The sequence below is a fragment of the Garra rufa genome, chromosome 10 (genome assembly GCF_049309525.1).
Source record: "Garra rufa chromosome 10, GarRuf1.0, whole genome shotgun sequence".
Classification (NCBI taxonomy): domain Eukaryota; kingdom Metazoa; phylum Chordata; class Actinopteri; order Cypriniformes; family Cyprinidae; genus Garra; species Garra rufa.
In genome coordinates this window covers 12,044,573-12,059,085 of record NC_133370.1, presented here as the reverse complement: position 1 = coordinate 12,059,085, position 14,513 = coordinate 12,044,573, and positions in this window count along the sequence as shown.

Below are 14,513 nucleotides of genomic sequence, written 5' to 3'. Positions count from 1 at the left end.
CTGCAGATGTAGAGACGCTAGAATTAGGGGACAGAGGACCAAATTTAGAATCTTAAAATTTGTCATTTGGTTTTACTAGCATTATAATTTTCTGTTTTATGACTAATCTAATGTGAGAACATTGAATATTGGGTTCACTAATGATGCCGTGATGTTTGTTCTGGGCACAAGGTCTCTCAGGTGCTCCTTGAACAAGATGCACTAACACCTGCCACCTGAACACAAGTCCACTTACTGAGATTTACTGTGCCATGATTAAATGTCAAGCATGCATGAATACAAACACCACACTAGTGTGTGTTTGTGAGTGAGTGAGTGAGTAAACTGCTCTTATGAAGATTAAATGTTCACTTTTGACTTTATGATTTTGAGTTGTAATGCTGTGCAACTAAATATTTTGTATTGTTGCAAACAACACTATTTCTAAATGCAATTAGATAAAATGTTTGTCTAGTTTTTAAGCTTTGTGGTGTCCTATAAGCATTTGGAACAACGCCACAAATAATGAAAAGTCCTTAGAGAGACTTAATATGCAAGATGCATTGCTGAGTAACTACAGCATATGAAGGTGGAACGATTTGATTTTGAGAACTGAGAAGTTTTGAAGTATTTGTCTGTTTTATAGTTACATGGACCTGATGGAGTCAGAAAAGCTTTTCCAATTACACAAGTTGAAACAAGTTCCAACTCTCTGTAAGGAGAGACTGCATTTATAAGACAATATAAGAGAAAATATTACCAATAAGTTGGATGCATATACAGTGAATCCTAATGAACACAAAACAATAAATAAACAAATACATATATCTGCTGATGCAACAGAACTAAGCTTAATGTTATTGTGATTAACTGATTATTGTCTTTAGAAAATGTGATTAACTTATTAATGTCCAAATTTGTCATTAAAAAAATTAAAATAAACAAGGTTAGGATTCCAGATACACTTTTGGCTTGCTAACATTTCTTGCACTTATGCACAAATTAAAGCACTTATGCACAAACCAGTCTTTTTAAATGCATTTTTTAAATGAAATGAAATTTCTAAAGAGAAAGAAAATAGATTATTTAAAGCTTTACAGAAATAAAAAAATAAAAAAGCGACATAAATTTAAATTTACAAAACAAACAAACAAACAAACAAAAAGATTAGCCGAAGTTGCTAAAATGATTTTCCAAGTCTTTGTAGCATTTATAGTGTTCAATCATTGAATCGTTCAGAATATTTTCATGATTAGAATCATATCGGTGACAAAAAATGAAGCTGTGAAATAAACATAATTTCAATTAATTTGTGTTTTTCTCATCAACTGTAAAGTCTAAGCAAATCTGTCAGCTAAGTTATTATTTGTAGACATGCACTTGAGCATGTTAATTTCATAACATCAGAGGAGTCCGAATGATTAATACCAAATTATCAAAAACATAACGACTGAAATGTTTTAGTATCTTAAAGGGCTAAAATAATGCACTTTACGCACACGTCGAGTTTTCACTTACTTGATGAGCTGCTCCTTGATTTTTGCCCGGTTTGCTGTGATTCGGACGGTGACGTGTTACAGGTCTCTCTCCATCTCTCTGTCACTCTCTGGGCGGAGGGACTCGAGTGCGAGCCACACTTCACTACGGCGCGCATTCATGAACGCGCAGGGAAACAAGGGCAAATGCATCTTTATAATTTACAGCTAATTCGAGGTTTTGCAACGCTCGAAATAAACAGGTCTGCAGCTGAACATGAGTTCAGCTATTTTCATATAAGCTTATCTATGTTATCTATATTAGCACAAAAGCAGAGTCACAGTACTTTGTAGTTTTGCGTATTTGTGCGACTACCTACCTGCATTTGTTGCTGCCTTTAAGCAAACCGCCGTTTATTAGAAATCAGATTTTTGAAACATTTCAAGTAAAAAAACTGCTTACGTACAGTTGCTTTAAAGTAGCAACTACGTTCTAAATATATTCTACGTAATTGGTAAATGTTCACATAACCATTTAGTTCCAGTTTATGCTATTTATTTATTTATTTATTGCTTGCTTTGTTTTTTTCTGCAGTATGAAAAAATAGAACTTAATTGCATTAGCAATTACTGCTGCATGCCGTATCGCTGTGCATTTGATTATTAAAATTTGATGTGACACATTTTATTGATCAGGCTCCATAAAGTGAGATTGCTTTGCTTATTTGGTTTTGACTTAAAAGGCCCACCAGAGGGAGACAACTTTTAAGAAAAAAAGGACAAGAAAAACTGAAATCTATTAATGTTCATACTACAACGTCAGAATGACTGGTCCTAACTTGAATGGTGCCAAGGCAAGACCAGACAAGAGGCATTCAAAACCAGAATGTCATATTAACAATCTGAAATGACCTAATGTTGATTCGTATGTTCAGCACCATGGACAGCTCTGTGGCAAAATTATCAATTTTGCCATTTGAGAAAGAGAGAAAGATTAGATTTAGTAAAACTAACTAATTTACCTGTTATGGGTGACAGTTCAGACGTATGTCGAATGAATGTGTAATTTGTGCTGAAAAGCTGAAAAATACCAAAGCAATTGGAACTGCCAATGAAGGTGTGAGAGGGCCAAAATTAATGTTCACTAGTTTAAATATATTAAAAAATAAAACAGCCTGAATGCATTTAAGATGTTTCAATAAAATAGCTAATGGATTAACATACAAGCCTCAATTATTTGAGGTAGAATGCAACAAGTACAGTATTCCTTGATGTCAACTTAGATTATGGGGCCCCCTAGAGTCAAACTTTTTCAACCATATTTTGAACTAAAAAAAAGACATTTCAGAGAGGCTATTTCAGATACTGTATGTCAGGGCTATTCAATTAGATCCATTTGAGGGCCGCATTATCGAACTGGAAATTTGAAGCGGGCCAAGGGGATGGGGGCCATCCCGATCTTTTTCTAGGGGGCCTATATAATTACAATGAAATGCATATTCACTAAAATGAACTAATATTACCAACACCAACATCTATAAAAGGTTAAGGTGCTGTCTGTCAATCAATTAAAAAACCCACACATTTTTTTGTAATTAATCATGAATAATCGCATATTTATATATTTATACTGTCATAATTTCACAATGAACCTCCAAATTAAGGTAGAAACAATAAAGTATTTTTAAATATGTGTTTAATAGCATCTATTATTGATATCAATATTGCTACTGGTGTCTCTATTAAATGAATTTTCTCTCAGTTTTACATATTATGTCCATTCAACATTACAATAGAATTGAAAGCCCAACATTTAATAGGCTCTGAAATATATAACAGCTTTTAATTTAGATGATTTTAAAACAATCTTCACATAAACTATAAATTGTATGCATAAAATATACAGATTATTATTGCCATATACTGGTTATAATCGTTATTTTATGTTTTTAATTTTACATTAGTGTTTGTTTACCACAAAGTATATTTTGGCCATCAAAATAACATTCAAATTGGATCATAAGAGCTTTAAAGTGCTTAAAATGGTTGTGCAAAATGCTTGAAAGTCACTGAAAAGTGCTTGAATTTCTCTCTCAAAAGGTTGTACAAACCCTGAAATGAATACTGTAATAACATTCGACTTTGCTTAAGTTGGTGTGACTTCTGGTTTTCTGACATAGCCTATATCAGCGCTGTTAATAACAGAATTCTGAGCAGAATTTGAATGATTCTCACTGATCTTTCAGCAACCTTAATTCATTCTGGGCGAATTCAAACACTTTTCACTGGATCTCGCAGCACTGTGCAGTAACAGTGTCGCGAAATCAACTTTGGTTCCCGAGGCTGTTCTGAGCTTGGACAAGTTGCGGTCCGAGCTGATAAACGGTCCGCGCTGCGCAGCTCAAACGTGGCGCGCTTTGGTTTCTCTTTCGCTTCGTTTGCCGTTTAATGTTTCTCATAATGAAACAGAAATAGCAGCGCTTATGAGTTGAATAACGCAGTGGTCGCGCCAGTGCGACCGCTCACAAAATTTAGTCGTACTGGCAGAAAAAATGGGACCATTTGGTCGCAGTCTGGAGCCCTACAAGCGCTTGTCAAATCTGCCGTCTATTGATGTTGCGATCTCCGGTAGATTGTTGTTGTTCTTGGCTCTCTTGCTTTTCTTTTTTGGCTGGCCCGCCGCCTAGTGGACAAACTAATTCAAGCCACCTGCTGCTCCCTCGGGCCGGACGAAGATGATTGGCGGGCCGTATTGGGCCCGCGGGCCGCCAATTGAATAGCCCTGCTGTATGTAGTTTTGTAAATTGCAATGACAATAAAGAACTTTGTCATCGAACTTGTTGAACGCTGGAAGTTTTTATTGCACAGATCTCGCAACATTCTTTTTGCAACATTTTGCTTCCATTGAACCTTCCTGACTTACATAATGTTTTTTTTTTCTTCCATAAAAGCCGATAATAAGTAACGTTACTTACTTTGTTCTTCGTGGGTCTTTTTTCTCCATGAATAAAGCAAGGGCTGTAATGATACATTAAAAAACAAAAACAAAAAAAAACATGACATTTCTTTATTGCGGAAGTAAGTCTATGGGTGAGACTTACGGTTGATTAGCTGCTTTAGGGAAATAACGAGAAGAATAACAACGTGCAGTAAAGGGTAAAACACACCAATCTGAAATATCAAGTAGTAAAACGAGTACAGCTAAAAATAGCTTGACAGATGAGACCGGAAGCCAGACCCCAAAAAAATTACAAATGGCCGCGTTCTTACCGGAAGAAAAAGGTGGACACCAATGCCCGGTTGCATAAAGCACCTTAAGTTTTTCCCTTAAAGGTTGTATCAGCGATTTCTAGCCTAAAACATAAAGTGTCGATTTCAGCTTACCTTTCATCACGATCCGCTCGCTGCCTGCCCCATAAATTGTCTGTGAAAAAACCGCGTCTCTCTGGTCAGCCTAGGGTCTGAGATATGCCAAAAAAAACAATCGGCGCTATCAACACACCACAGATAACCAAACAGTGTTCCAACCAATCAGCGTCAGGGGTTTGGTGTTGTGGACTTTCCTACTGGTGCAGGGATGTGAGGGAGGCGGAGCGAACGTCCACAACACCAAATCCCTGACGCTGATTGGTTGGAACACTGTTTGTTTTTGTGTGGAAAGGTTGGTAGTACCGATTGTTTTTTTGGCATATCTCGGACCCTAGGCTGACCAGAGAGACGCGGTTTTTTCACAGACAATTTATGGGGCAGTCAGCGAGCGGATCCTGAAGAAAGGTAAGCTGAAATTGACACTTATGTTTTAGGCTAGAAATCGCTGATACAGCCTTTAAGTATGACACTTAAGGCATGATTTCCCCTTAACTAAGGGAATGACTTAAGGGTGTTGCATATAAGCCCTTGAACACTGCCCTTAGCTAAGGAAAACCGTTAAGTGTTTTACAACAGCGACGCAGGTTTTCCGTTAAAAAAAATCTACTGTTGCCATGGATACGTTATTTGTTAACGCAGATAGCGGTGTAAGTTTTCACAAAAAAACAAAAACAATAACCTGGATAAGGCAAACAAAAAGGAAAAGAAAAAAAAAGCCAAATATGAAAGAGAAGGATCACACGAGACATAAACTTAAAGCGATAATTAACTTAAAACCGAATTCTGTCATTATTTACTCACCCTTGTTTCCTTCCAAACCCATAAGACTTTCATTCATCTTTGGAAAACAAATAAAGACCTCTCATTACTTCTGTCCATTTCGAGGTTTTAAGGGACTCGTGTTAATAAATCTATATTTAAATACAAAAAGACGAGATACTTCTATGCATGACGTGACATTTTATGACATTTTTATTATTTTATCATTCATACTCGAAGCCGGAGGGCGCTCTTGCGCTGAGATACCAATCCCGATTCCCGACTCATAGAAGTATCTATGATGGAATATAGCATGAATCGCTGTAGCTAAGCTGAAAGGTAAACAAAATAAATACACGATTGCGACAATATATGGTTTATGTGTCTTTTTTAAGTCATCTCCCGGTAATATACAGGAAAATACAGAAATAAAATATTACAGAAGAATCAAAATTTGAGCTATGCATGTAATTTGAGCAATGAATTACATGTGAATAAATATGTTTAACATATAAAGTTGCCGATCGTGTCTGGTAGAATGTTTTTGGATTGAATCTGCTTGCTGCATAACACTTAAGGGAACATTTTTCGTACCTTATGTTATACTTAGGGAAATGACAGATAAGGGGCTTTATGCAACACTTAATGGATTTTAAGGGATACTTAAGAGAAATTCTAAGGGTTTATGACGTTTCACCTAAAGAAACCCTTAAATAACATTTAAGGGATATTTTATGCAACGCCCTTAAGTGTAAGGGAAATTTAAGGGAGAACTTAAGGGAAATTTACACTTAAGGGGCTTTATGCAACCGGGCACAAATCTTTCGCCTGAACAATAAACAACCGTTTGAATTTAAATGAAAACCAATCAGTCCCGAATTAGTTGACCGTGTGGAAACCAACAACTCGCACGCTTTTAGTTTTATCTCCTCAGAAAACGCAATTTCCTATTTTACAGATAATCTCTTCCGTAAGAAATTGGTGACCTTCAGCGAGATTGTGTCAACATGGCCTGATTAACTGAGAATCCACCAAAAATTAATTGGTTGATTTAACAAAAATAGTGGGCTCACCAGAAACGTGTCTCTTTTTAAAAGTACTTCACTTTTACTGGATTTCACACCAAATGATTTATTATGCTAATAACTTTAACTAGCCGGTTTCCTTACATATTTAAATTTTTGTAAAATTCTTGGTACACACATTTGCGGAACTTTATGCTTCTAAATATATCATCTTTTGGCGGCTCCTCTGCTAGAAGGTAAAAGCACTCAACAGATGACATGAAACCAAATTTAAAAACTCATATTACCGTCACTGTCCAATAGAAGGTGCTGTTGACATATCCCCCTGAACTCTCCTGACTTCTGCACAGTTGGCGTTGGTTGATGGTACCAGATGTAGTCTCTTAACGTCGGTGCATGCATTCGAGCTATTTAGAAGATGTGTGATGTTTACTTAGGCCAACTTTGCTTTTATAACAATTTGTTAAGTGTATGAGGCAATGTTGTCAGCACTTCACACATTTTTCTGTCAGAAGCTCAGATAACAGGTGTGAAAATAACAGTAAAGAAATTAGACGCAAATGCTGCACCACCAGGTAACTAAATAACTGAACAAACGGTCCTTTTCATATCTAAAATGCATTCTTTTGTTTAATTTGTCAGCTTTGAGGACATAGCGTTTTTTAACCCTGCTGAAAAAAACAGCTAAAACCAGCCTAGGCTGGTTGGCTGGTATTAGCTGGTTTTAGCTGGTCTCCCAGCCTGGCCAGGCTGGAAAAATGGCCAAAACCCCTCTAAAACCAGCCTGCCGACCAGCTAAAACCAGGCTGGTTTTAGCTGTTTTTTTCACCAGGGAAGACCCCCTAAATAGCCTATGATGATCCCCTTATTAAAATATAAAGAAAGGTATACATTTTTATGATTGAAGACTAATTTTACCGTGAGAGAGAAAATATTAGGTGTAATAATATACAGACCACGTTTTACGCAAAGTTAAATAATTGCTTGAATAAATGTTGTCAGTGTACTACAATCAAAATATGATTTTTTTTTTTTTTTTTGTTGTCGTGTTTGTTGTTGTGGGTTGTTTTATGCAAATGTAACTTCCTGTTTTGTGTGTGTCTGTAGGTGTTGTTGGATCACGAATTAAGAGACAGAGTCCGAGGTGGAGATGAAGAGTCTTTAATATCATTAATATTGCTTACTTAAAGGAACAATATGTAAGAAATTTATGTCAGTTAATCATAAAATGGCCCTGACATGTCACTAGACATTAAGAAATCATGTTCATTTCAAATACTTATATCACTGACAACAGTGGTCCGGCCAGGATATTGTCATTTAAAAGTGCAAGTTGCAGCCCTCAACTGATGTTATTGTTGTCATTTTGTGTTTTGGTCTGAGGCTCCACCCTCCAGCTATCTACCAATCACGAAGTCAGTAGAGTTTTGTGAGACGGGTTGCCAGACGAGAAGTGGCCGTATTGCTTTGACTGCATGATGCCTGGAGTGGAGATGCGCCTTGACTGAATATAATGGTGGGTCTGTCCTCTGATCATCTTGATGTTAGACATTTTCTTTAATTCCTGTACTAACCAGACTTCAGTAGATTCTGTGAGTGGAAACATCAGCCCACTATCCTTCAGATGGATACCGTTGTTAGAAAACACTGGCTTAAGTTGTTTAAACATCAGTTCAGTCTGACCATTTTTGTGGCAAACCTATTTCCCTGGCAAGCCCATTTCCCAAAAAATAATTACAACTTTTGTCTAACAATTATCACTTTGTTTTCTTGCAATTCAGAGTTTATATCTTACAATTCTGACTGTTTTTGCACTTCTTAGAAATAAAGTCAGAATTGCAAGATATAAACTAACAATTCAGACATTTTTCTTGTAATTCTGAGTTTACATCTTACAATGAATTGATATCTTGCAATATTTTTTTTTCTTAGAATTCTTAGTTTACATCTCACAATTCAGTTTTTTTTTCTACCCACCATGAAACAAAAAATAAAGGTAATTGCAAATTTTCTCTCATAATCCTGACTTTTTTCTTGCAGATGCACGTTTATTCAGAATGGGTAAATATAAACACGCAATTCTAAAAAGTCAGAACGATGTTTATATCTACCAATTCCGGGTTTAAATATAAAAAGGCAGAACTGTGAGATACAAAGTTGCATTACCATTTTTACTTTTTATTCCAAGTCAGAAACAGGCTTCCATACAAACCCATTCTGTTAAATTTATATATATATATATTAGACCTACAGTTGAAGTCAAAAGTTTGGATTTTTTGGTAGTTGTTTATAAGTCCCTTGTCTGTCCTAAACAGTTGAACTGTCTGCTGTTCTTCTGAAAAATCCTTCAGGTCCCACAAATTCTTTGGTTTTTAGCAATTTTGTGTATTTGAACACTTTACAACAATGACTGTATGATTTTGAGATCCATCTTTTCACACTAAGGACAACTGAGAGACTCATATGCGACTATTACAGAAGGTTCAAATGCTCACTGATGCTTTAAGAGCTGGGGGTGAAAACTTTTTGATTCTGAAGATCAGGGTAAATATAACTTATTTTGTCTTCTAGGAAACATGTAAGTATCTTCTATAGCTTCTAAAGGGCAGTAAAAAATGAAAAAAAAAAATATATATATATATATATATATATTTAGGCAAAGTAAGAAAAATGTACACATCTTAATCTGTTCAAAAGTGTGACCCTTTTAATCAATCATCTAATACAGACAGATGTCTTCGCTATTGAGACTGTGTTCTGAAAGAGTTTGGTAAATGAGCTAATGGGGTCGTGCATGTCACACAGAAAACGCTCTCTGGGAAAAAACTGCTCAAACTGAAATGTTGGGAGCTGATTTTTTTTCAGCCCACTGACCCACTTTTCAATTGTTCTCAGCCCCAGACAATAGAGACAAATGGTTTCATAACTAGTGCACAATACCTGTGTGATATTCAACATTACGGTTGCGCAGGTTTTTATTGTGAAGGGGTTGTTTGGGTGTCGTTTTTGTTTTTGTGTGCTGTGTCTTTATGTAACCTCCCTCTGTTGCCCCCTGTAATTTTGAAAAAGCCGACAGTTTCTCACACACAAACTCAAGCTGCCCTCTCATTGGCTACGATCGTGCGTCAGACCCCAAAGCTGTGACGACAGGAGTGGTTTCGTTGATCCAGGGCTCAACCAACGACACACGCAAAACTCGTCCTTACAGCAGAATGAGAGAGTGAGTAGAAGTCTGTGAAAGTTTAAACTCACACTCCTAACTAGTGTAGAACTGTATAAGGACAACGTTGTTTTCTGTGACTAGTTTCTTTTAAAGAAATGTTCTGGATTAAATACAAGTAAATCTTTGAAATGCTGTCCCATTACCAGAGTTTATAAAGAGAAAGAAAAACCCTAGACCACAAAACCAGTCTTAAGCAGCATGGGTATATTTGTAGCAATAGCCAAAAATACATTGTATGGGTCAAAATGATCTTTTTTATGCCAAAAATCATTAGGATAATAAAGATCATGTTCCATGAAGATATTTTGTACATTTCCTACAGTAAATATATCAAAACTTAATTTTTGATTAGTAATATGCATTGCTAAGAACTTCATTTGGACAACTTTAAAGGTGATTTTCTCAATATTTAGATTTTTTTGCACTCTCAAATTCCAGATTTTCAAATATTGTTCTATCCTAACAAACCATACATCAATGGAAAGCCTATTTATTCAGCTTTCAGATGATTTATAAATCTTAATTTAAAAAAAAAATACACGTATGACTGGTTTTGTGGTGCAGTGTCACATTTTAATATATAATTTATTTCCAGTCTTCAGTGTCACATGATCCTTCAGAAATCATTCTAATATGCTGATTTGATGCATAAAAACACTTCTTATTATCAATGTTGAAAATAGTTGTGCTGCTTAATATTTTGATGTAAACTGTGACATTTTTGGGTTCAGGATTTAGAAAGTTAAAAGATATAACGTTAAAAGAAAGAGAGAAAGTTAATAGAGCAGCCTTTATTGGAAATGGAAATCCTTTTTAAGATTATAATGCATTGTCAATAATGAGCTATTTATTCATTTATGTCTTTTAAAAAACCTCAAAACTTAATTCAATGGTAGTGTTAGTCTAATATATGAATTAGATTATAATTTTTTTTTCTGCAATTATAGATGCAAAACTAAATCGTATACCTTTTTAACACTACACTATTGTGATAAACTCTGTCTGTGCAGTTTTAATTCAATATTACAGACTGTTTTCATCAAGCATTTTTCACCCAGATCCTGCTTTTCACATTTGACAGTTGTGCTCTCTGCTAAAAAGATGTGTTTAGAAAACTTTGACAACTCAAATACACATTTTCTGCTGTGAAATAATTAAAATGATTGCTTTAACAAAAATTCAAACTTCACATTTGTGGTTTTAATATATTGCCTCATTGGCTTACACTATACTGTGTGCATTGCTCTAGACATGATTTCTTTTAGTCTTTTTTAAATTATTTTCTGTGGTAAGGCAGAAATCATAATACATGATGAACCCAGAACATTGCTTTAAAATGAAGTTGTCTATAATTATTAGTCTTTCTGGTCTCACTGTCTTTTTGCAACCAACACTGTAGCATCCGATCTGAAAGTATCCTCACACTTGTTCCCGAACTTTTCCTTGAATCCAGCTTTTGCCTTTAGTGCTGTGATCAGCATCGTGTTCGTGGAGGAGAGTGGTGGAGCACCACAAAGTGGACGAGAGAAACCGAAGGGAGCAGAGGGCAGATTAATCAGGCAACATCAAAGAGAGCAGCAGGGCGAAGGGAGGGAATGGGGCAAAAGATGAATGGAGACCAGCCGCCTGTTTGTTTTTTTGCTTCCATGCCATCCCTCAGTGCTTCAGTTGGCAGTAGGATGGCAAAACTATTGTGCAGGGGCCACAGAGAACGCCTGGAACACACTGTCGGCTCCTGTTTTTATTCTACATGCCAAAAAAGGAGGAGAATGCAAGAAAGGGAGACTCTTGCTCTTGAAGTCCATCTTTTCCTTTGATCTGCTTACTCTTTCTCTTTTTTCAGTATATTAGAAATGCTCACACTGTGAGGACTTTTAGATGTCAGCTTGTTTCTGTCTTTTGACCATCATCTCATGTGCCACTTTATTTCAAAGGAGGTCTTTCTCTCTCAGTCGCTACACACATACACACTGTATTCCTTGTGTGAAGCACTTTGAAAGTGGCCTGCTGCTCCGCGTGCCCTTTCTGTATTCGGTTGCTCAGTTGGCTCAAAGATAACTCCAATTTGGGTCTCTCATCCTGCAGACTCAGCACACGTACGTTACACAGTGTTCCTGTCTTGTCCTTTAGTTGGACTCGCTAATCTCTACACACTTTGTCACAAAGCCTGTCATGAGTCCACTTCAAAGAGACGCTACCAACCTGATACCATGTGGCAGCTTAAAATGATCGTTCGTTAGCTCTGATGAATTGAAGAGCATCTCCGGCTTTATGTTTCACTTCGTCCTGATTGCCACGTCCTGCCTTATGTGAGGGAAGAACAGCCTTTATTTCATGAATCAGGCCACTAAGCCTCACTTGGCTCATCTCACACATGACACACTTAATGTCATTGCATTAAATATCAAACCAAGATGGCACAAAGATTTTTGTATATGTATTTAGCAGACACTTTTATCCAAAGCGACTTTCAAACAGACACCATTTTTCAACATTAGTGTACCGTGATCATTGTTAATGTGATGAAACCAAAAGCAACTTGGAAAGTGGTTTGAAAAAGAAGTTTGTGGCATTTGTACTCAGACATCAGAGCAATAATGAAAATGTCACAAACAAGCATTAAAAAATAAGTGAAAACAAGAAAAAATCAAGATACATTTTAATGTACCCCCTCAAGATCTGTTTTATTATTTTTTATTTTTTTAATGAAGAGCCAGGATTTTTAAATTAAAAGCCTGGAATTATGAGGTAGACTAATTTAGATTTAAATGCAAGCCTGCATTTATTTGTTCCAAAGTACAGCAAAAACAGTAACATTTTGAAATATTTTAAATGATCATTTTCTGTTTGAATATATTTTAAAACGTAATTTATTCCTGTGATTTCAAAGCTGAATTTTTGGCATCATTACTCCAGTCACATGATCCTTCAGAAATCATTCTAATATGCTTATTTGCTGTTCAAGAAACATTTATTATTATTATTATTATCAATATTTAAAACAGTTGAGTACATTTTCAGGATTCTTTTATGAATAGAAAGATCCAAAGATCAGCATTTAACTGAAATATAAAGCTTTTGTAACATTATACACTATACCATTTAAAAGCTTGGAGTCAGTGTAATTTATTTATTTTGGGAAAGGAATTATAGAAATTATTACTTTTAGGAAGGAAAGGAAAGGAGGTGAAGTGAGGCCAAGTATGGTGGATACTAGGAATTTGTGCTCTGCATTTAACCCATCCAAGTGCACACACACAGTAGTGAACACACACACGGAGCAGTGGGCAGCCATTGCTGCGGCGCCCGGGGAGCAGTTGGGGGTACAGTGCTTTGCTCAAGGGACTCACCTCAGTCGTGGTATTGAGGGTGAAGAGAGTGCTGGTTATTCACTCTCCCCACCTACAATCCCTGCCGGACCTGAGACTCGAACCTGCAACCTTTGGGTTACAAGTCCGACTCTCTAACCATTAGGCCATGGCTGCCCCCAAATTAAGCAAGGATTCTTTAAATTTATCAAATATAATGATGAAGACATTTATTGTGGTACAATAGATTTATTTTTCAGATACATTTTGTTCTTCTGAGCTTTCTATGCATCAAAGAAACCTGAAAAAAATTCTGTACTTAATAATAATAATAAAATGTTTTTTGAGCAGCAAATCAGAATATTAGAAGGATTTCTGAAGGATCATGTAACTGGAGTAATGATGCTTAAAATTTAGCTTTGAAATCATGGGAATAAATTACATTTTGAAATATATTTAAATAGGAAAGCGTTATTTTAAACAGTAAAAATATGTAAAAAAAAAATGTTACTGTTTTTGCTGTACTTTGGATCAAATGAATGCAGGCTTGGTGAGCAGAAGAGACTTGTTTAAAAAACAAAAAATCTTACTGTTCAAAAACTTTTGACTGGTAGTGTGTGTGTGTGTGTGTGTGTTATATATATATATATATATATATATATATATATATATACACATGACATTTGGAAGTCATGTAAATGACTAAAATCTTTAAAATATTTTATCAGGTTAGACTGCACATGATTTAGTCATACTGTATGCAGAGCTCAGCATTTGATTGATTTGAATTTGTGACCCTGGACCACAAAATCAGTCTTAAGTAGCTCTGGTATATTTGTATCAATAGCCAAAAATACATTGTATGGGTCAAAATGACCAATTTTTCTTTTATGCCAAAATTCATTAGGATATTAAGTAAAGATCATGTTCCATTAAGATATTTTGTACATTTCCTATCATAAATATATAAAAACGTAATTTTTTATTAGTAATATGCATTGCTAAGAACTTCATTTGGATAACTTCAAAGGTGATTTTTTTTTTGCACACTCAGATTCCAGATTTTGTCCTACAAACCTTGTCCTTTATTCAGCTTTAAATCTCAGTTTCAAAAAACTGACCCTTATGACTGGTTTTGTGGTCCAGGGTCACATTTCTCTATTAACTATTTAAAAAGGACCAATTTGATTTTAACATTAAACTTAAATCTGCTTTTTGAAATGTCACTATAAAAGACTGTCTAACAAATTAGGAAGCAAAACACAAACTTTTCTACGAACCCAACCAGTAACGAGTAAACAAACGATGAGCCGTTGTTTTTTTAATGTTGTATGTTTTTATGCAACGAGTCTATGCTGAGCTGAGAAAGATGCAA